Source organism: Pteropus vampyrus, unplaced genomic scaffold, assembly GCF_000151845.1.
Source record: "Pteropus vampyrus isolate Shadow unplaced genomic scaffold, Pvam_2.0 Scaffold74, whole genome shotgun sequence".
In the NCBI taxonomy this organism is placed as follows: domain Eukaryota; kingdom Metazoa; phylum Chordata; class Mammalia; order Chiroptera; family Pteropodidae; genus Pteropus; species Pteropus vampyrus.
Window position 1 is genome coordinate 9,203,587 of NW_011888855.1, and position 22,687 is coordinate 9,226,273.

Consider the following 22,687-nt stretch of genomic DNA (forward strand, 5'->3'; position numbering starts at 1 on the left):
TTTTTTTATGACTAAGCAGTATTCCACTGTATATATAAACCATAACTTCTTTATCCAATCATCTGTTAATGGGCATTTAGGTTGCTTCTATATCTTGGCTATTGTAAATAGTGCTGCTGTGAACATAAGGATGCATAGATTTTTATGAATTATCATTTTGGTTTTCTTTAGATAAATACCCAGAAGTATAATTGCTAGGTCGAAAGGTATATCCATTTTTAATTTTTTGAGGAATCTCCAGAATGTTTTCCATCGTGGCTGTACCAATTTGCAATCTCATCAACAGTTATATGAGGGTTCCCTTTTCTTTACTTCCTGCTAACACTTGTTCTTTGATTTATTGATGATAGCTATTCTGACAGGTGTGAGGTGATATCTCAATGTGGTTTTAATTTGCATTTCTCTGACGATTAGTGACCTTGAACATCTTTTCATTTGTCTTTAGCCATCTGTATTTCCTCTTTGGAGAAATATCTATTCATTTCTTCTGCTCATTTTTTAATTGGATTATTTGTTTTCTTGTTGTTGAATTTTATGAGTTCTTCACATATTTTAGATATTAACTCCTTGTCCGATGTATCATAGGAACTTGTTCTTTGTTGCCTGACTCATCAAGACCCAGATTTTAGCTTGACTTCCAGGTCTCCACACTCAGGTCACAGCCTAAAATACCCAATCTTATCTCCCATGACTCCCTATCACAAGTTTTATAGTCAGGTCATGCTAGTCTCCTTGTTATTTTCTACAAATGGCAAACTCATTCCTGTGCTGTGCCTTTGCTCATGATATTCTGACACCTGATAACTGGTGGCCTGCCGCTGAGTGTCTGAGCCTCTCTCAGACCTTAAAATCTTAGGCCACATTCTAACTCTTCCTTAAGTGTTCTGAGCACCATACTGTCAAGCCCACATCTGTTTCCCAAGCTAGCACCTCAGTGAGCTCTCTTTCTGATGTGGGACAGAGCAGGTGATTTGTGTGGTTGAACTTTGTTTGCTTTGTAGCCTTAAGTCTTTGAGGACTGAGGAGTCTTGGTACTTTTCCTGTATGGGCCTCAGTGTATGAGCCTGAGCACACATTGGCTCATGTTTATTTCTCTATCCCTAGTTTGGCAATTGTCTTGGTCTTATGACACATGTTCTTCATTCATTCATTTACTCACATTTATCACGCACCTAGGTGTGTGTTCTGTGCTAAGCTCTGGAGGTACACAGCGAATAAACCACAGCCAAGGAATTCACACAGCCTAGTAAGGAAGATTTATTGAGAATTGGATGAAGCAGAATGACCTACTGAGAAAATAACCCTGTTTAGTTTTTCCTTTGATTCACCTCAAAGGAATGAAAAGCATTCCAACCTTCCTGGGGAAAAAGCCAGACTTTGTGTTCTTGACGTTTTGACTTTCTTGATCCCCAAGAGATTTGTGTGTTTCTAGGTAAAAAGAAAAGCTACAAGTAGCAGGCTATCCAAAAGACAACTTCCACACAGGCTTTTTTAATTAACAGAGATTCTGATTAGAGGCTTACTGCTTCCCAGATTAAAGAGGGATGGGTCCAACTCAGGAGGGTTAGTTGGAACTCTTAAGACTAAAAAAGGAATGAAGATATGAATTCCACCAGAGCAGAGACCTGAGCTCATATGACTGCAGGTCTTCTGAGATGGGAGGACCTAGGAAGAAGAACACTTGAGCAAACAAACATATAATGGTAGTAACAACTGGCATTCATTTCACACTAACTATATGCCAGGCACTGTGTTAAGCACTTTATATGTATTCACATATTTCTTACAAGAACCCTATGAAGTAGGTACTACTATTGTTTCCATTTTATAGATGAGGCAAAAAAAAAAAAAAAAAGATTAAATGAATTGTCTAAAGTTATGGATTTGAGAATCAAATTTAGGTTATCCCTGAGGGCCATGAATGTCTGTAAGGCCTGAGCACAAAGGGCTACAATTTTTGGAGCCTTGGCAAAGGTTTCTATGGCTGGACTTTTCACAGAGGGGATGGAGCTGCCTCAGAACCCCCACCTTCAGATGTATGTCACAGTGCAGTCAAGGGTATACAGCTGTGGTACTGGCAGAACTGAGGACCTGGTCATCTTGGTAAAAAGGGGCTTGTTATATCAGTTAACTATGGCCACAATAATGCTGTATAACAATCATCAAATTTCAGTGCATATAATAGTAAGCATTTATTTCGTTTATGTGTTTGGGGCCTAGCTGGGGGCTAGTTGCTTATAGGCTGGCTTTGGCTAGGGTGGTTTGGCTCTGCTCCACGTGCCTTTCACCCTTTTCCAGGACCAGCAGGCTAATCAGGGAATGTTTATCTCATGGAAACAGAAGAAGCACAAGACTAACAGCCCCAATGTTCCAGCCCATTTTAAACCTCTGCTTATCTTAAGTCTGCTGAAATACTACTGGCCAAAACAAATCATATGGCCAAGCCCAGAGTCGAGGGATGGAATAATACACTCCACCCACAAAAGGAATCTGCAAAGTTACCTGGCAAAGAATGTGCATATATAATCCTATTACCTAGGAGGGAATAAAGAGATGGAACAATAATCTAGTGTTTCACAGAACTTAAGTTAGATTTAATTTTGATTTAGAGACATAATAGAATCCTACATTATATCATAGAGTAGTTCATGCCTGTTATAAAGATAAAATCTGTCTTCAGGGATCACAAAGTTTGCTATATGAATATTTAAATTTTTAGTTTTTATTTTAGTGAAAAATCTTAAAAATACCTTTTAACAAGAATATACTCTGGATGATCTAGATGACTACAATAGCTATCATACAAGTTTCAAAGCCCCAGGGATCACTTAGAGTGCCAACATTTAACTTTTTGATGCAGGTATCTCAAACTAAGGTCTGTATTCTTAGGGACCCATGTGTTTTCAAGGTTGGAAAACATGAGTGAGAATCACACACAGCAAACAATGTATAGAAGGGGCCCAGACACAGTGCTTTGGGCATCTAAGGGTGCAGAAGGCCAGGGGAGCTATGGGGATCAGGGAAGGGTTTATGGTGTCCTACAGAGAAGCAATGGTAGCATTCGAATAGGTCTTGAAGGATAATGGGATGGGGTCCTGGGGACAATCTCCAGGGTCCTTCTCTGTGTGAATGTAACCAGATTTCTTGTTTCTAGGGCTTCCCTGGGCAGAAAGAGCTTTATCTTCCATCTCTGCAAATCTGGAATCTATACTTTTTTCTTTTTCTTTTTTTTGCATCAAGGCCTTGTCCTTCACCTTCACATATATGCTGCTAGTTATAGCATTTGAAGAGGAGGCTGGGGAATGTCAATGGCTAAACTCCCCGGCTTTGAGCCTGGATAACCAGGGTTCAAATCTTGCCTTTCATATTTACCAGTTCTGAGCCCTTAGGCAAGTTGCTTGGACTCTCAGAGCTCCAGTTTCCTCATTTGAAGAAAGGAATTCCATTTCTCTCAGAGGGTTTAAAGAATTAGAACTTGCCAGTGAAGCCTAGGTTTCCTTTGTAAAGATTTTTTACTTCTGATTCAATTTTTTTTTTTTTTTGGCATTTTATTATTTTATTTTATTATTAGTTTCAAGTATACAGTACATTGGTTAGACACGATCCCTTGATTACTCTATTACCCATCTGGCTCTACACATAGCCATTACATTACTGCTGACTATATTCCCTATGCCATACTCCCCATCCCCGTGACCCTCTATCAACTACTAATTTGTACTTCTTTAACTCTTCACCCGTTTCTCCTGGCCCCCCAATCCCCTTCCCCTCTGGCAGTCACCAGATTGTCCTCTATATTTTTAGTCTGTTTTTGATTAGTTTGGTCTTTTTGTTCCTTAGATTTCTCATATAAGTGAAATCATATGGTATTTATCTTTGTCTGACTTATTTCGCCCATCATAATAACCTCTAGGTCCATCCATGTTGTTGCAAATGGTAGGATTTCATTTTTTTATGGCTGAGGAATATTTTATTGTATATATGAACCAAAACTCCTTTACCTAATTGTCTGTTAATGGGCATTTAGGTTGCTGCCATATCTTGGCTATTGTGAATAGAGCTGCAATGAACATAGGGATGCACAGATTTTTAAGAATTATCGTTTTGGTTTTCTTTGGATAAATTGCACCAGAAGTGCAATTGCTGGGTCAAAAAGTAGATCCATAATTTTTTGAGGAACCTCCAGAATGTTTTCCATCACGACTGTATTAATTTGCACTCCCACCAAGAGCATATGAAGCTTCTCTTTTCTTCACATCCTCGCCAACTCTTGTTTTTTTTAATTCAATTTCTTTGATGGTTATAGAATTATTCAGATTTTCTGTTTCAGATTGAGTCAGCATTAGTATGTTATATATTTCGAGCAATTTGTATATTTCACATATATCTTCTATTTTATTGGTATAAAATTTATTCATAATATCCTCTTATTTTCTTTCTAATGCCCAATGCATCCATAGCAATATCCAGCTTTTCATTACTGACTTTGTCTATTTTTGTCTTCTTTCAACTTTTTCTTGATCAATATTATCAGAGATTTATCATCTTTCACAGAATTGGATTTTGGCTTGGCTTATTTGTTTTCTATTTCTTCAATTTCTATTCTTCAAGTTGCCTTCTGTTTCCTTTGAGTTTATTTTGCTGTGTTTCTTTCTAACTTAAGATAGATCCTTAGCTCATTAATTTTCAATCTTTTTCTTTTCTAAGATGTGAATTTAAGGCTCTACATTTCCTTTTGGAGGTTTAATGAAAAAAGATATATTTAAGTGCCTGGTCCCAAATAGGCACTCAGTAGATATCCATCACCACTACCATGATCATTAACCAGTGTCAGATGTGATGAGACTCCCAAGTGATTTCCAGCTCTCTTACTTTCTAATGTGACACTTGTCCTCTGAGCGTTTAGTAGTGAACTCTCTGAAGACTTATTCTGGGCCAGAGATTTCCTCCCTTTTGGGGTTTTGGGAGGCTTCCACTGAAGATTAAGGCAGGACACAAACAGGGGCATGTGCCTTTGACCCCATCTTTTCAGGGACCTCAGACCTTGTCTTTCTATGATGGATAGCAAGGTCCCAGGCCCATGCGAAGTATGAGTTCTAATCTGTAGGCCTGTGGTAGGTTTTACCTTCTAATAATAACCCCATTAATATCTTACATCTCATATGAACCTTATTTATTCCCCTGTCAAGAGGTGGAAAGAGCTCCCCTCCCCTTGAGTTCAGTGGGCCTGTGGCTTCATTACAGATTATAGATTATAGACCAGTAGGTTGCAACAGAAGTGATGCCGAGAAACTTCTGAGCTTGGTCATAAAAGGCAATGCACCTTCCACCTTGAAAAGTCATGATTAGAGCCCCGAATCACTTCACAGGAAGTCTGACCACCCTGCAGCTGCCATGTTGTGAGGAAGCTAAATCACCTAGAGAGGCCACCTTTAGGCACTCTGGCTTCCAGTAATCATCTTTAAGTCAACTCAGCTCAGGTGCCAGACATATGAGTGAATAAGCCTTTGGTGATTCCAGCCACCAGCTATTGAGAGACCCATATTCTTCTAATCTTACCAGTAGGAGCCCTATACATTGTAGAATAGAGATAAGCCATCTCCCACTATGCCCATACAAATTCTTGAACCAGAGAGTCATGAGCATAAAAAAAGAATTGTTTTAAGCTCTAAGCTTTCAGGTATTTTTTCTACACAGCAGTAGATAACTGGAACAATGCTCATTGTCTGTCTGGTACCCAAATCCTCCACCAGACTCCTTCAACCACCATCATACCCCATTATACTCTAGATTTTCCACTTAGGCCCAAGTAGAGCCTACTGAAGCAGAGCAGCAAAGATCTTCTGTGTGAACCCTGTGGGAACAAACTGGACACAAAGACTCTCTGATTTTATCAATTTGTCTAGACTTAGCTCTCTTAAGACCCTTGGTTCCCATTCTTTCTAAGTGCTAAGACTGCCTTTATCCTTTATCAAAAAGTCTGGGTGTCCCCCACATGAAGTTGGTTGCACTTTCAGTATAGCTTCATGTATAGCAAACCCTTACTAAGTGCCAGGCACTGGGCTAAGTATTTTATATACATTATCTCTCTGTATCCTCATAACTAACCCATGACTATTGTCAGTCCCATTTTACAGATATGATGTGAGGTGATCAAATTGCCTCTGCATCCTATTCTGCATATTAAATGCAGAGCTCCTGAAGAAAAGCCTGTAGAATGATATCCAAACCTTTACCCTGGTGTAATAGAGGATATCATCAGCTGGCTTTCTGTTTGGTTCTGCAGTTAGAACCACTGGCTGGAGACTAGAAGGCAGGAGTAAGGGAGAAGCCATGTTCTTTTCTGCATTTTGATGGCACCTCTAGAAATGGCCAGTTGCTTGTTCTTGGTTTTCTGCTCAGGCAATTCAGTTCCTAATAGCAGCATCAGTGGCCCAGCGATTTTCAGCTACGGTTATCACCATTTCCCGTTTTGCTCTTCCAGCCTAGGGCTGACAGTGACTTCCTATAATTACGAATCTTTGCAAAACCTCATCTCCATCTTTTTGCTCCTCCAGCCCCTCTAACATGTTTGCAACTGATTCCTCGAATTAAATTTTTTCTGCTTTAAATACCTAGAGTGATTTTTAAAAAATTTTTCCTGATTGTTTATTGAATAAATACACTTAGCTTTACAAAACTTTGTATAACCTGACCTTTATTCAACTCTCCAACCTCAACTCCAATCATTTTACCTCTCGCTCACTATGCTTCAGTCAAGCTTGTCTCTTTTATGTTTCTCAAACAATTGCAGTGTTTTCCTGCCTTGGGGCCTTTACACCTGTTGTTTCCAATATTTAGAATGCATTTCCCCCAGCATTTTGCAAAGCAGTTCCTTCCCATGCCTCAGTCTCAGTATAAATGTTAACTCTGCAGAGCAGCCTTCCCTGACTAGAAGTCTAGAGTAAGTCTACCCCTCACCCTAAGTACTCGTATCACGTTATCCTTTTATTGTCTACCCAGCACTTATTTCTAACTGAGCTTATTTTGCTGATTTAATCCTTAACTTTTTTTTTGTCCGTTTCTCAGACTAAAATGAAACTCCGAAAGCACAGAGATCCTGTCTGTCTTGCTTATTACTGTATCCAGTGCCTGGAAGAAAGTTGGTGCTTAACACATATTTTTGAGTGAATAAATGCTGGAATAAATGATATGCAACCCTCTCCTCAGGCCTGAGCTGTGCCCTGGCACCTACTGAGATGTTTGACATTGGAGGATACCCAAGGGAGAGATCTTCCTGCCTCCCTTGAGGCAGGACTGACAAAGATGTTCCTAGCAACAGGGCCCTGAGTTCCACTTGTACCTTTAGGCAGGCCCCTCCTGGACAGTGGGAGGCCCCCTGTGGCCCTATCCCTGTCTTCTCACATGTCCCAGTCAGCCTGTTTCTTTCCATGCTTCCAGCAGGCTGCAGGGCATTAATGATTAAAAGTGCAAACCTGCTCAGGGACAGTATCAATTAGACCACATGCCCACTATGTAGGCAGCTCATTAATTCTGATAAGCCAGGATCCACTCACAAGTTTTTTCCATCTGTGTACTGCATTTGATAACTACAAAGAAAACAGACAAGATTGTTATAAAATTAATTTTATTGATCATCACACGATAAGAAACAGAAGGCTTCTGTTACATAAACATTTAACCCAAATCATTGCTGTAGTAATAAACTAACTGAATCCAAAAAACAATGAAATTCATACTGGAATGCATGCAACTATGAATAGCCAATATATTTTTTCTTTTCTGACATTATGAGCAAAATAAATTATGGGATGTTATTCTAAACAAAACAAAACAAAAACTCATTTTACTGCTACAGTGGAAGAGAGAAGCAAGCAGGATGAAGACTGAGGTTTGCTTTGCAAGGATGACATCTTGTCATCTTGTCCATCTCCCTGCCCCTGAGAAGACTCTTTTGTGATTTTAGCATATCCTAGTTTGAGAGTATCCTCTAGATATCAGACTGGCTGACACAGGCGAGGAAACAAACTGGAAACCCATGAAAACCTCTATAAGAATATTAGAAGTACAATTTCCAATAAAATTTTCAAAGAGGTGTTGAAAGAGTCTGACTCTGGGCTAAGACCTGAGCCTGACCAAGCCAAGAAGGGCAGAAGAGTCTAACCAAAGGTTGGCCGGCTCTGGATCTATTTATCAGCCTTTGCAGACGCTTCCCCAGTCTAGGAACCCCTGGCTGGGCAGCTGGATGGAGCGGGGATGAGAGCTTCTGTATTCTCTCAGAGGCTGGCAAACAGACTCATTTTGCTATCTGTCCATTATTTCTTCCCAATTTCTTCGCTTTAGGCTAACTAAACCATTCACTATTCTCTGTTTAAGCACCCCACTTTCTCTCTTCTATGGCTTTCTTATATGGTTCTGCTAGAATGCCCTGCCTTCTTTTTCTATATACATCTAGATATTCTAGTGCTGTTCAAAACCCAGCCCAAAAGCCTCTTCCTTTAAGAAGCCTTCTCTGATCATTCCAACTGGAGACAATTGCTCTCCCCCCTTGACTCCTAATGCCCTGGATCATAGAACTCTGGTCATTTTCTATTGTATAATGAGTATTCATGTGCTTCTACCTCTTTGTAATAGTTTTATTATTTTTCTCAATTATTTACTTTTCCTCTCCGTAAATGTATTATAAATTGCCACCTATTGCCACATGACTTTCAATACCCCCCTGTAGAAGGAGGATAGTTCATTATCCCATTGTTACCAGTTTTAGTCGTGTGACTTGCTTTGGCCAATCAAATGAGAATAGAAGCGATCAGAGCAGAAGCTTTAGGAGCCATCACAGCATCCTCATTACTTTCTGCCACAAGAATGGCGTGAGCTAGAATGCTAGAATGAAGAAAACTCTTGGAGCAGAGCCAAAGCTGACCTGAAGCTGATGAGCAAGAAATAAACCTTAACTGTTATAAACCACAAAGATTTGGGGGTTGTTTGGTATCACAACATAACCTGGCAAAGCTGACCATTAAAGCTTTACTAAACTACAAGCTCCTTCATTGGGAGGATCACATTTGATTCATGATTTGTCTCTTCTCCTTCATGAACCTAGCACAAAATTTCACTTAAAGGATCAGTAACTGTTTACTGAGTGAACAAATAATCAAATCCATCATTTATTAAGCGGTACTATAATAATGTAGTGTTATGCAATCCACAATGCAATTTCGCAGACATTGTTTCACTGGGCCTCAGAATAACCCTGTGAGAACAGTTGAGGATAGTGGACATCTTTTGATTTTTGTCTAACATCCCTGTTTTCTTTGGGGAACTACCCCTCCCCTACTCCATGTGGTTCTGCTGGGGCTGCTAGTCATAACACCAGCTCCTCTAGTCACAGGTGTAGGCATGTGGCCCAGGTCTGACCAGTAGCTCATTCTCTGGATACAGTGATTGGACCAGAGATAGGCATATGACCTAAATAGGGCTATCAGAGCTCTTTCCTGAGAGGAGCTGAAGACCCAGATAAAGATGTCTAGAAAGAGTCCCAAGTATGAATGGGAAATCTCAAGAGGACAGGTACTGTTCTGTAATCGAATATATTCACTTTCCCACTCGTCAAAACTTCTGCTTCATAACTTCTTCTGTCTCTTCAAACATCTTTCACCCCTTACTTTCAGCTGATGACCTTGACTCATGCCTCATGGAGAAAATAGAAGCAGGTCTATGGCCATGCCACCCTGAACAAGCCCCATCCCATCTGATCTCCGAAGCAAAGCGGGATCAGGCCTGGTTAGTACTTGGATGGGAGACCACCTAGGAAGACCAGGTGCTGTAGGCATAAAAAATAAAAAATAAAGGATTGTAAGCTGACAAGGTCTTTGCAATCTGTGAGGTCAACCAAGGGTTGTCTCGCCTAAAAAAATTTTTAAAAATAAAAAAATAAAATAAAATAAAAAAATAAGAAAATAGAAGCAGTTACACAAGGTGCTCTCAAATTTTTTGAGCACCAATTCTACTTACCTATCTGTATGTGTACTCACATAATTTGCCTTCCCTCTTTATACAGTGGATTGAGTGTCCCTGCTCCCATCAACGGCCAACTGCTATGCTAGAACATGCTCAACATCATACAAATATTTTCTAGTGTATTCCAGCTTTAAAACATAAACGAACAACACTCCCTACATTCCCCTCTTTTGCCACCTAATTTTTCTACTGTGCTTTGTGGCAAAAATTCTTGATGGAGTTGTGTATAGTTGCTGTCTCCACTTCCTCACATTCTCTCTTCAGCTCCTCCAGGTGGACTCCCATCCCCATTACTGATATTAATCATGTTAGAATCGCCAATGGTCAACGTGCTGCTGGGTCTGAGAGCTACTTCTCAACAAGATTGACTGCTACTTTTATCTTGAAATATGATCTCTCGGCTTTTAGGACACCATTCTCACCTGTTTGTTTTTTTTTTTTTTTACCTCACTGATCACTTCTTCTCAGTCTCTTATGTTTGCTCCTTCTCTTCCACAAATCACTGAATATTGGACAGTCCCAGAACTCAACCTAGCACATCTTCTATTCTCTGTGTCAAGTCCCATGGCTGTTTTTCTATGATTGTCAAATTCATATCAGTAAACTGGATCTCTCCTCTAAACTTCGGGCTTGTATACCTATCAGCCCACTTAACATCCCTTTTGATGTCTATTGTGTCTCCCAAAGAGATATATTGAAGTCCTAATATTTTGCACCTGTGACTATGAAAATAGAGTCTTCGCAAATATAATCAAGTTAAGATGAGGTCATAAGGGATGAGAGTAAGCCCTAAACCCAACGTGATGTGTCCTTATAAGAAGAAGATAAGGCATTGAGACATACAGAAGGCGGGAAACACACAGGGAGAATGCCATGTGAAGATGGAGACAGAGATTGGAATGATGTGTCTACAAGCCATAGATCACTGGCAACCACCAAATCTAGGAGAGAGATATGAAACATTTTTCTTCAGAGTACCCAGAAGGAATCAGCCTTGCTGACACCTTAATTTTGGACTTCTGGCTTCCAGAACTGTGAAAGGATAAATTTTAGTTGTTTAAAGCCACCTAGTTTGTGGTTATTTATTAGAGCAGCCCTAGGATACTAATACAACTAACCAGCATCTCAAATTTAATATGACCAGAGCAGAATTCTTATCCCCACCTGTCCCCAAATCTGCTCCTGTCCTAGCCTTTTCTCTAAACCCTCCTTCTACTTTGACCTCTGGTTTCCTTTACATACAGTAACCGGAATGTTCTTTTAAAAACTTAAGTTAGATCACCTCCCTCTATTGTTTAAAACCCTCCAAAGGCTTCCTGCAGTCCTTTGAATATAATAAAAATTCCATAGCTTGGCCTACAAGATCCTTCTTTACTGTCATCTCGTACTATTCTCTTCCTGGCTCACTGCTCTTCATCCACATTGGCTTCTTTCTGTTCCTAGAACAAGCTCATTCCTGCCTTAGGACCTTTGCACTGTCTATTGCATTAACTCTGCCTGGGGCTGCCTCATCCACAGATCTGCCCATAACTGACCTTTTCTAGCCTTCCATCGTAAAGTGACCAAGTCTCAATCACGTCACCAGGTTTTAGTTTCTTCATGGGAGAGCACGTCCCTCTATATTGAGTCCCTAGTTCCAGTCCCTGTGGCCTTGGTTCTGGGCTTCCTTTGACCCTTTGGTTATAATTCTACCCAAGCCTATGAGTCATTGCATCCAATTTTTACTTAAGAATTTGAGGGCAGTTTCTGATGTAAAGTCTTAATCAAATGCTAAACCCAGTCTACAAAGGACCCCACCTCAAGAAAGGCTGCTCAGAAGCCCAGACCCTTCTTGTATAAGAAATCCGGCTGGCTTTAAATTGACATCCTCAAACCTTCCATCCTGCGATGGAAAAATCTATCTCCAATTTCTGCCAAGGGTAGAGGGAGGCAGAGCTCACAGTTTATCTCCAAAATGTCATGATCCCACCAACCAGCTACCAGAGCTTTCCTGATTCTGGCCTCCTCACAGACTGAGGAGGAAGCAGAGCAGGACAGAAGGATTTAGGGAGAGAGGAACCTCCGGGATGAGTCTGGGTGATCTGCAGTTTGCTACCATCTCCAAAGAGTTGAAAGGAGCGCTGCAGCTCTATATGTCCTTTGGTGGATGATGATCACAATTGCCTTGCATTTACTGAACACTTTCTGGATGCCAGGCACTGTGCTAGGACATTAATAATAATAACAAACTATGCCATGCGGGGTGTACAGTCTCTGGAATAGGCACAAGGCTAGGCACTCTAGAAGCATTACAGCGCCTAGTTCTCCCAACAGTTCTCTGAGGGAGGTATTATTATCCCCACCTAACAGATGAAGAAACAGGCTCAGTGAACAGAAGGGACTTGCCAGGTGGTTCCTACTGCAAAGCTGTAATCTTCCTTTTACATGGCATGTCTCTTTGCTAAACCTCCTGGCACCTGATTCCTAGTATGAGAAGAACCTGTGACTAAATGCAGGTACTTGGACATGCACCCCAGCCAATGAGTCACCAGAGTGAGAACCTGCCAGCTTAGGAATCTGACCTTCAAAGAAGCTGCCCCTAGCCCTTCTACAGCTGTGCTTCAGAGAGAGATACCAAGGCCTGAGTCACTTCCCTGGGAACTTCCCTGCGGAGACAGTCCTTGAAATAAGATCATGCAGGAATCTGAGCTGAACTGTCCAGGGGGCCAATTCCTGCCAAATGCCTCTTCTTGTTTGGGTAGCTGCAGCTGAGTGAGCTTGGAGCAAGGCCCCAGCAGGAGCTTCTCCAGATATGGACAGGCCTAGTAGATAGAAGCTTCTAGGATGGGACTAGTAGCTTATGTAGAAGGCCCCTGGGGACAGAAGTCTGAGACAGATGGAGTGGGCATCTGTCACTAAGAGAATGATTCCTAAGGCCTCTTCCCAGGGGCTTAACCGGAATCACAACCTGAGATTCTATGGGTCAGGGACAAGACTACATTAGTGAAAGGCTTGTGGCCTGAACCCCTGTAGGAGATGGTAAGGCCATTGGTATGAGCATATTCCATGGCCAAGAATTCATCAAGGATTTTGTGGGCAAGAGTCAGGAGCCTCACCCTGGATGCTGACACAATCTTGAGGGTCCTGGGAGAGTTCTGTGTGCCATATTGGCAATTGAGGCCTTTAAGAAATGAATTCCAACCTCCTTCTTGCACAGATGGAGAAACCACAGCCTGGGTAGGGGAAGTGACCTGCTGAAGGTCCTATGGCAAGTGAGTGATAGAGCTGGCACCTCCCATACTTCTGTACCTTCAGGTGAGAAATCCCCCGCCTCTTCCCTGCTCTAACGCTAAACACAGAACATGGAATACAGGAGGGGAGCAATGTTAGCCTGGCTGCTTTGGGAGGGTCCACGTGTCTGAGCCTATGTGATGCCCCCTGAGTATCTCTGGAAAGCCAAGGTGGTGTCTTGAGTTGTGTGAATGGGGTTCATGCTTGTGCCAGTCACATACCAACCCATCTCCAAATGTAGAAGGGTATTCCCCAAACCCTCTGGGCACGGCATCTTTGCCCGTGATTTTCCGCTGATGATATCTTGTTTTGCCAACTAAATTAAGACTATGACAGAGAACAGAGACTACCTCTAGCAGTTTAGTTCAATTAAGATTTCACATCAACAAATTAAAATGCATCCCCACTGTCTGCAAAGTAAATCGGCCTGCGTTTAAAAAGAAGCTCTGACATTTGCTATTCAGGCACCTAGCTGATGTGAGCTGACTGTGAATGAGGGCCCACCCATTCTGGACCTGGTTTAGGGGGTCAGGGCCAGGGTTGTCTCCAGGGACTTACAGCTTTTGGGTTAGGGCTTCCCAATCATTAGTGTGAAGACTAGGCTGAACCTTTGATGAAGTTTTCACTGGTCCTCTGTAAAATGACAAAAATGAGAAGAATGTAGTCACATTTTCCATAAGACTAAGTCAATTTAAATTAAAGTACTGTCGACAAATACTTTTTGAGTGCCTAATTTGTCAATCACTCTTCAAGGGACTTGAGGGTACAGCAGTGAATAAAACAGACAAAAATCCAGGCTCTCTTGGAGTTTTTACTTTGTGGAGTAGAGATAGATAATAAATAAGACAAATGAGTGAAATGTGCAATAAGTTAGAGAGTGATAAGAGCTATGGAGAAAAATTAAGCCAGGAAAGAAGATAAGGAGTGTGGAGAGCAGAGGGATTTGTGATTTTAAATAGGGTAGTTGGGAAGACCTCTTTGAGAAGGTGACAATTGAATCGAGACATGAAAGGTGAGGGAGCAATCCATGCACCTTTGGAGTGTGTGGGAGACAATACTCCAGGCAAAGACTAATGTAGGATTGTGGGTAGTGTGTGGTTGAAGCTGAGTGAGCAGGAAGGTCAGGGGAGAGGAGGAAAACAAGAGGTTGGAGAAACGGGACTGTAGACCACTGTAAGGACTTCTGATCATCCTCTGAGTGAACGGGAAGCCAGTACAGGCTCGGAGCAGAGAAGAGGCTAGCTCTGTCTTAGATTTTAACAGGATGACTGTGGCAGCTGTGTGGAGCACAGATGAAAGGAAGGCAAGGTTGGGAGCGGGGAGACCAGTCAGGAGATTATTGTGATGACTGAAGTGAGGTATTATGGTGGCCAGAGTGATAGCTGAGGAGCTGAGGATGACATTGGCTCAGAATGTTTGAAATCAGTAATATCCTACAAAATCGAGCATGTAAGGTCGGCATCCCCTTGAGATCTTAGCCAAAAGGCAATTTCATTGGTGCTTAGCTGTGGGAAATTGTGACAGGGCCCTCAAGTCCTTTATAGACAGATGCACATGGACTGCCCACAATGTGATGCCCTGAAAAATGGACCTTTTCCTCTGTAAAATGAGATGGAGAATCCTTTCTTTCTAGAGAAGGCAGGTATAGAATATTACTGCTTTGAAAATTAGATTAGAGAACCTGGTAGAATGCAAACCTTGTACAGTGCCACATCCTATTTTCAGATGTTCTCCAGCACCTACTTCAAGGCCCAGGACATACATGGATACTCCCAAAATAGTTGTTGAACAAATGAATGAGCGAGTATCCTTTCTCCCACATTTTAGGTAGGAATTTAAATAGTTTTAACTAAATCTGAAAATGTGTACATATGTGTGTGCGTGTATATATATATATTTATATTTTAACCCAGAGGGCTGTTTGTGTGAGTGGGATTTTATTTGTTTTTGTTTGTTTTCTGTGACTATAAAGAATTATCATTGTATAGACAGATCTTGCTTCTAAAGGGTTTGGGTCATTTGAGAATTGTTTCTCAATCTCTCCCTTCCTCTTGTCTCTTTCCTTTTTCTATCTTCCTCTGTAATCTTAGTTGGCCATTACATAAAACTGAGTAGAGTTTTATGCTTCCTGTCTCTACTATTTAAAGTCGATAAGTGGAATGTTTTTTATTTCTATCTTTAAAAAAAAACCCAACAACTAAATTAAATTCTTTTTTACTTGTGTAACTCTCAATTGATTTTTCTCTCACTCTTTGTCAGCATCCTCACTTTCTGAGCCTAAGAAGTTGATACCACTTCCTGGTGAGAAGGAAAACGCACTCAACATGGGACTCTGGACTTCCCACTACTTCAAACTTCTCCCCTATTTAACTTGCATGGTAATTTGCATAGATCTACATATGTTATGTAATCAGCCTGCTCTCCTGTAACATTTAAGCCTAAAATAATTTTGCTTTTATGATATTTTTCTTTTCTGCTGCCTTCTTTATTTCTTACTGGTGCTGAGATTTAGATTTTTGTAAAAGGAAATGATGAAAGGCCAAGGATACAGACATATTACCCAAACAGCCATAGGGGAGAGGGAGACTGGGGAGCAGCATGGTGAGATTGTCTCTGGGATTCATTTATTCATTCACCAATTATTTACTGAGCACCTACTATGTGGGAGGCTCTGTGCCAGCTGCTAGGAATACTATAGTGGTGAGTAAGCCAGGCACAGTTCTTACTCACATGGAGCTTACATCAAACTGAGGGAAGTAGACAATAAACAAGTAAACAAGTAAATAAAAACATGATTCCTGATGCTAATAAGTGCTAAAATGAAATCACAGTGACTAAAAAACTGATTTAGATGGGGTAGTTCATAGAATGTCTCTCCAGAAAAGTGACATTTGAACTGAGACCTGCATGATGAGAAGGAGACAACCATGTGAACATCACGTGGAAAAATGTCCTAGACAGTGGGAACAGCTCTGAAATGAGAACAGTCTTGGAGGGTTTGAGGAACAGAAAGGTGTATCATTTAGAATGCTTTCAGTGGAAAGAAAGAGAAGTTACCTCAATTTAAACGATGCAAAATAAAGGAATTTTATTACCTCCACATAAAGAAATTGGGAGTAGGAGGGTAGGGTTTAAGACTGGTTAATTAGCAAATCAACATCATTAGGGCCAAACCATTTCCTTCCTTTGCTGGTGTGGTGACTTCCTTCCAGATGCCAAGATGGCTTTAAAGCTCCAACCTCATACAACTTCCTCATCTTCCGTGTCCAGAGGCAGAGAGGAAGAGACCAAACCCTTCCCTTTTGAGAACAAGGAAACCCTTCCCTTGACTCTGCGTCAATTTATGTTCACATCCCACATCTCACAACATAACAAAATTTCATCACACGCTCATTCCTAAACTGATTATTAGCAAGAGAAATGAATGACTCAGATTGGGTTAGAGTTGGGCAGGGGCGCAGCCTAGCTTCTACTTAACATTGGTTGAGAACCAGTGCTCAAAATTTCTGACAAAAACCAGGCGTCTGAAAGTAAAACTAGGCTTCTGTGACCAAGGGAGAAGTGGGGCACAGCTGGCTGTACGTTGGTGCTCAAGAATATTGGCAGAAAACAGGAACAAAAACAAAAAACAAAATAAAAAAAAGAACAAAGACAAACAAACAAAAAATCAGCAGCAAAAAAATTACAGGCCACAGGAGGCCAGTGTGGCTGGAGCACTGGTATAAGAGGAGTTTATAGAGATAGGATTGAGGGAACTCAGAGCCTGTTTTAAGTTCTTCAAATGTAATCTTTCAGGACTGCGTAAGTCCCTACAGGCCTTACCAACCATTTTGTACCATTACTCCCTCCAGGGGTCATCCCACCCCGGAGTGTGGAGTTATAGAAATATTGCCCAGTTCAGGTATCAGACACTGACTCTAACACTGACTGATGACACTGAGTAAGTCACTTCCCTTCTTTAAGTCTTAGTTTCAGTATCTACAGAAATTACACAGTAACATTTATTCTGTTAGCCTTTCAGGGATGTGGTAAGGATCGAATGAGAGAATATCTCCATGTCCTTTGAAAACTATAGATTGTCATAGTTATTGTTATCGCTATTGCTGTCATTCATGTTCCATGAGAAACAAAGGGTTTTAAATTTTGAGTAGTCACAGCCTTTAGCTCCTTGGGAAGGAACAGTGTCATTTTGGAAAGTCATATACTCTGAGGGAGTAAGAAGGGCAGCCTTGGGTACCCTTTTGCCCTTTGCTCCCCAGACTTTTTCAGTGTCTCCCAGCCTCTACCCCGCCAACAGCTTTCTGTGCTTCATATCAGAGATGTCCTTAGAAACAAGCTGGGCTGGTGTCCAATAAAATGTAAGCTAAAGCTGGCTGAGTTATTATCCTTTTTTTTTTTTTTTTTTGATAAAAAGAGTGGATGTATTTTCATTACTGGCAGAGTGCTTTTAGCTGGTGGAGACAATTAAGCCCTGGAAATGCAGCAATCCATTTCGCACTGAGAGAAGATTTGAGAGATGACTCTCACCAAACATCCAGGACTGGAGGAGCCAAAAACATGGCCATCATGACCAACAATAAAAAGCCATAGAATTTTTATGGTAATCAGGTAAAGCAGACCCTAGTTGCTCCCAAGAGAGTTGCCCCACAGTGGGATGCTGCTGTCGCTGCTGCTGCTGCTGGCATGAGAGCTGTGACCTTGACACTTCTCCACATAACTCAAGACACTTCTTGGCCATCCTCTTCTTTATTCTCACCCTTGGGAAGGTAGGCAGAGAGGAGTTCCATGTCATGGGTGACAGCTTCTACCAAATGTTACCCTCTAGGTTCAGACACTCTTCTTGGTTTTGTTTCATAATCTTTTGTTAATCTCCCTCACCCCTTACACCAGACCCTATGCCCAAAGAATCAGACCTCTGAGACCAACCAAGTCGTGCATTCCAAAGCATGACTTTGTCTAGGGCAGGACAACTCTCCTCCCTCCTCTCTCCTTACTCCTTTTTTCCTTTCTCTTGTCTTTCTTTCTTTCTTCTTTTAAATGATGAATTAGCAGGTCGACTTTCCAGCCCCTAGAGGCAGAGGTGAGATGACCACTCCCTACCTTTCCTGCGCCAACCCGAATTGAAGAGAAGAAAGAGTCTTAAATTACAGGTTCTTGAAAGCAACAAATTTGCCAGTAGTATAGCTAATCTGGCTACACATTCACCTCTCCCCATAGCCTAAGAGCAACTTAGGGGGCAGAGATGGTTTCCCCCACTTCCTTCATCTCTGCATCTCCTGCAGCCGGCTCAGAGCCTGGGACAGTCAGCTCTCAGATGTTTCATGAACTAATGATGAATGAATGAATAAACAAAGCCACCTCTGTGTTAGTTTATTTCTCATGAATTTATCTCTTTGTTCTGTTCAACACCCATAGCTCCCCGCATCATAACTTAGAGAGTGGAAATTACTTCAGAGACACAGGGACTAAGTATCAGTGGAGTGATAGCAATCTGGTACATTATTACATTTTTTTTCTTAAACCACTTAAGCAATAGTTTTCCTCCCATTTACTGTTAGAGGGGATCCCAAATCAGTTGTGAACTTTCACCTGCCTTGAGGGAGTAAGAGGAGAGGGCTGGGGTAGTTGTCCAAGCTTATTATCTTCTCCATTACTCAGGCATGTTCCCCTGAGCTTTTGCATGATTTTATTTTAATAATGTTATTTGTATTAGGCGAGTCTCCAGCTCAGCCAGGCCAGAAATGGAGGTGGGGGAAACAGGGAGAAGCTGATGGAAAAAAAAAAACACCCTGAAGTTTCATAATGATCTAACCATGGCTTTAATATTAATCGAATTTGCCCTAACCTGCCTTCCCACAGTCAGTATTTCTGTTAAAAAATAACTTGTAATTATCAAACTGTAGTTAGGCCAGAAGACTCTTTGCAAAGGACTTTGATGTGATTAGGGAAAGGCTTAGAAATATACTTTGCATGGTGTTTGTCCTCTGTTAATGACATTCTTGGAGAAGGCACCTTGTCCTTTTTGGCAAGGGAAATGTCAAGGGCAGATAGGACCTGGGGACGAGACTTTAGGGTCACAGGGGCTACTGCTCCAAGGCTAGCCCAAGAAGATGCTTTCCTGGAATGGTAAGCCTGACAGATTTCCCATCTCAGTGTTCAAGAACTGAGAGTCAGCAGGTGACCCAGAGTAGGACAGTGCCATGTTCACACTGACTAACAGCTGTTCCTAACACTTCAGCATGAAGACCCTTAAGTAACTGCCCAGCACCCAGCATGAGTCATCTCCTGGGAGCCCTGGTCTTGCCTCTGGCTAAGAAATAGTGACAACCCCCCTACGCCTTTTCATATCTTAACCCTTGAGCTCTACACCAGCTGAACCAGGGAAAGACAAAAATTAAGCAAAGGTACACCGAAAAATAAAAAATATTGTTGAAAAGAATTAAAGAAAATCTCGATAAGTGTAAAAACATCCCATGTTCATGGAAAACTCAGTATTGTTAACATGGCAATACTCCCAAAATTAATCTACAGATTTAACTCAATTCCTATCAAAATCCCAGCTGCCTCACAATAAGACAAAAGCTGAACAAGCTGAAAATCAACAGCTTTTCTGAGACCTATCAGAAACTAGTTCACGGGACAAAAATGCCACTCTGAAAACTGGAGAAACAGGAGACTACAGAGGAAATAGATCAGTTTATCTGAAACAGAAGCTGCTGGAGCTAGGAACCAGTAGCAATGAAGTACTGATCCATGCAACAATTTAGATGAACCTTGAAAATATTATGCAAAGTGAAAGAAACCAATACACAAGAGATTACACATTACATGATTCCTTTGATTTGAAATATCCAGAATAGGCAAATGCATAGAGACAGGAAGTAGATTAGTAGTGGCCAGGGGTGAATGGGAAATGAGGAACAGCTGCTAATGCACATTGTGTTTCTTTCTGGGGTGATGAAATGTTCTAGTGTTAGATAGACTTGTATGTTTTAAAATAGTATGTTATGTGAATTATATCTTCATTAAAAAGTAAATGTTAAACAAAGATGATTTGGGATGGCAAGTTCAAATTTTCCTTGAGATTGAGCCTGCAGACCATTTTTGGGAACCATAGACTTTGTAGATCATTTCCCTACCAACCGACTGACTGGCCCTGCCCTTGACTATCCTGCTTTCAACTCTCCACAAGGCCCTCCCCTGTGTTTTGCTGATTTGTTAGGAAAAAGTCTGGGAAATAGAAGGAAATAGAGAGTGAGGAAGGAGTCTGAAAAAAGGGGGTTAGGGCTGAGAAATTCTTGAAATGAGACTCCAGGGCCTTGTGATCCCAGCCTACCATACTGTAGGAGGCCACTTCTTCCATGAATTGTCCCTGGTTTTTTCTTTCCCTAAAGCATTTCATCCAACATATATCATTTTGACCCAAAGAACTCACACTGGATTTTGTACTGCCTTGTTGCATGGTAGGCTCTCTGACTATTCCCTAGAAAGCTATTTAACTTGTTCCAGATATGTGTCCCCTCCACAACACCATAGTCTCTTCCGGGGCAGAACCCCTGTCTTGGTCTCACAGATCCTTAACACAGGAAAGGACTTTGGCTATCACCTGGCCCTACCTTCCTAATTTAAATGTAGCCCAACTGTCAGATTCTTGAGTTTATCCAAGTCTCCCAGCCTCCTGGGGTCACCCTTCCCTCCATGTTCAGTTAGAAGGACTCACCTTATGCTGCTGCAATCCCCGAGTATAATAGGAAACCTATGTCCTGAACTCTGTCTTGGTAATTTTTGAGGGACGGTAGTATTTAGTGTTTAAGAGAATGGCTTTGGAACTTAGGTTCACATCCCAGCTCTGCAACTTGTGATGTGACCTCGGATAAGTTATTTAACTTCTCTGTGCCTCAGTTTCCTTGTATGTAAAATAGAGAGAGTCAAAGCCGCTCCTTTGTTGGGTTGGTATGAGCATTAAATGAGTTACCAGTAACATATGAATATAAAGCACTTAGCACTGTATCTACCACTCCATAAGTGCTATAAAAATATTTTCCCTTATTACTTGTTTCTGCTGAATTCTTGACCTGTGCGTGCGCCTTAGGTTTTTCTCCTCTCATGCTGCCAATATCTTTTCACTCTCCAAAGTGAGTGTGGTATGTGTGGTAGACTTTCACTAAAACTTGAGGGAAACAAGGGGTCACATACCACACAGCCAACAACTTAAAATTGTGTCTTGGGCATCACTATTATTTAAAGTCCCCTGGTCATTCCTGCTCCTAGAAATCTCTTAGCCACTGTCTAACTTTTCTTCTCTAATACCAACTTGCTACCTTACTGTGTACACCCATTTTCCATCAAAACCTTCTCACATTTCTTTTCTCTTTTCCCTAGCCTGTCTCCCTGGAAACTCAAGGTTTCATACAGAGGAATTCTGCTCTCTTGTTGAGCCTTATAGCATGAGGAAGGTAGGAGGCATGCGGAGTGGCAGGGAGATATAACTTTTTCATCCAAAGAGGCCTTGGAGGTAGTTTCCTATTAAGGATCACTCACTCACTACCAGGACTTAAGGAGGCCCGTTGGGGACCAGGGACATCCCCAAGTTTCCCCAAATAGAAAGAAGTTACCATCTTCCCAAGGAAAGCATTTCACACCCAGCAAAACCTACATAAAACCCACACTGCACAAAGCACTAGACAGAAAGCAGCATAAATAAAACAAGCTTCTCTGTGCCACTTGCCCTGCATAAATTGTTACTAGGCCCAGATGACTGGGGAGTTATTGTTTTCGAGGGAGGGTCGGAGGTGATATTTTAGCCCATTAAGGCTTCTGCTTCCAAAGGCCTGATTTTCCTCTGGCACTGCACTGAAGTTTTTCTCTAGCTGCCAAGGAAGGCAGGATTTTAGCGGAAGGTAATTTATGTTAATTTTTTCCCTTTCTGGTCCATTAAGTTTTGTAATGTTAATGTATCTTACAAGGGGCCTCACTGAACAGATGCTGCATCCTTCGTTGGGTGCTGCAGGGCCTCCTGCCAGCACATCCTCCAGGGGCCTGTGCCTGCCTTCCCTTCATGGCCTGAGGACTCTCCACCATGGGGGTGGGGGGCATTAGTGGGAGAAGGGGTTGGATCCCATCCGCTCAGATGAAAATTAATGGTTTCCTGCAGTGGGACTCCTGGAAGCTCTGGGAGGACAATGCTCCCATAAAAACCTTCCTTGGGCAGTCTCTTCAGAGTTCTTTTAACCACTCCAGTTCCAAGCTCAGGTTGTTCGAATCTAATGGCGGATCTCCTGAAAAGAGGCTAAGTGGAATAAATTAAGCAACATACATTTCCTGAGTAGCTGTTACATGTGCTGTCTTGGAGTGGCGAGGGGGACTTGGGGATTAAAAAAGGAATCAAAAACCCTTT

General features: G+C 41.6%; 1 long non-coding RNA gene and 1 pseudogene across 1 annotated transcript in view; both read left to right on the forward strand.

Annotated features, from left to right (window-relative positions):
• LOC111741149 overlaps positions 1 to 7,180 on the forward strand; it is a 10,084-nt gene extending 2,904 nt beyond the window's left edge. Inside the window, exon 3 of the long non-coding RNA XR_002780911.1 lies at positions 7,069 to 7,180. This is a non-coding gene — a long non-coding RNA (uncharacterized LOC111741149). The remainder of the gene's footprint in view (positions 1 to 7,068) is intronic.
• A 2,533-nt stretch (positions 7,181 to 9,713) lies between these two features.
• LOC111741154 lies at positions 9,714 to 9,832 on the forward strand (annotated as a pseudogene).
• The last annotated feature ends 12,855 nt before the right edge of the window (positions 9,833 to 22,687 follow it).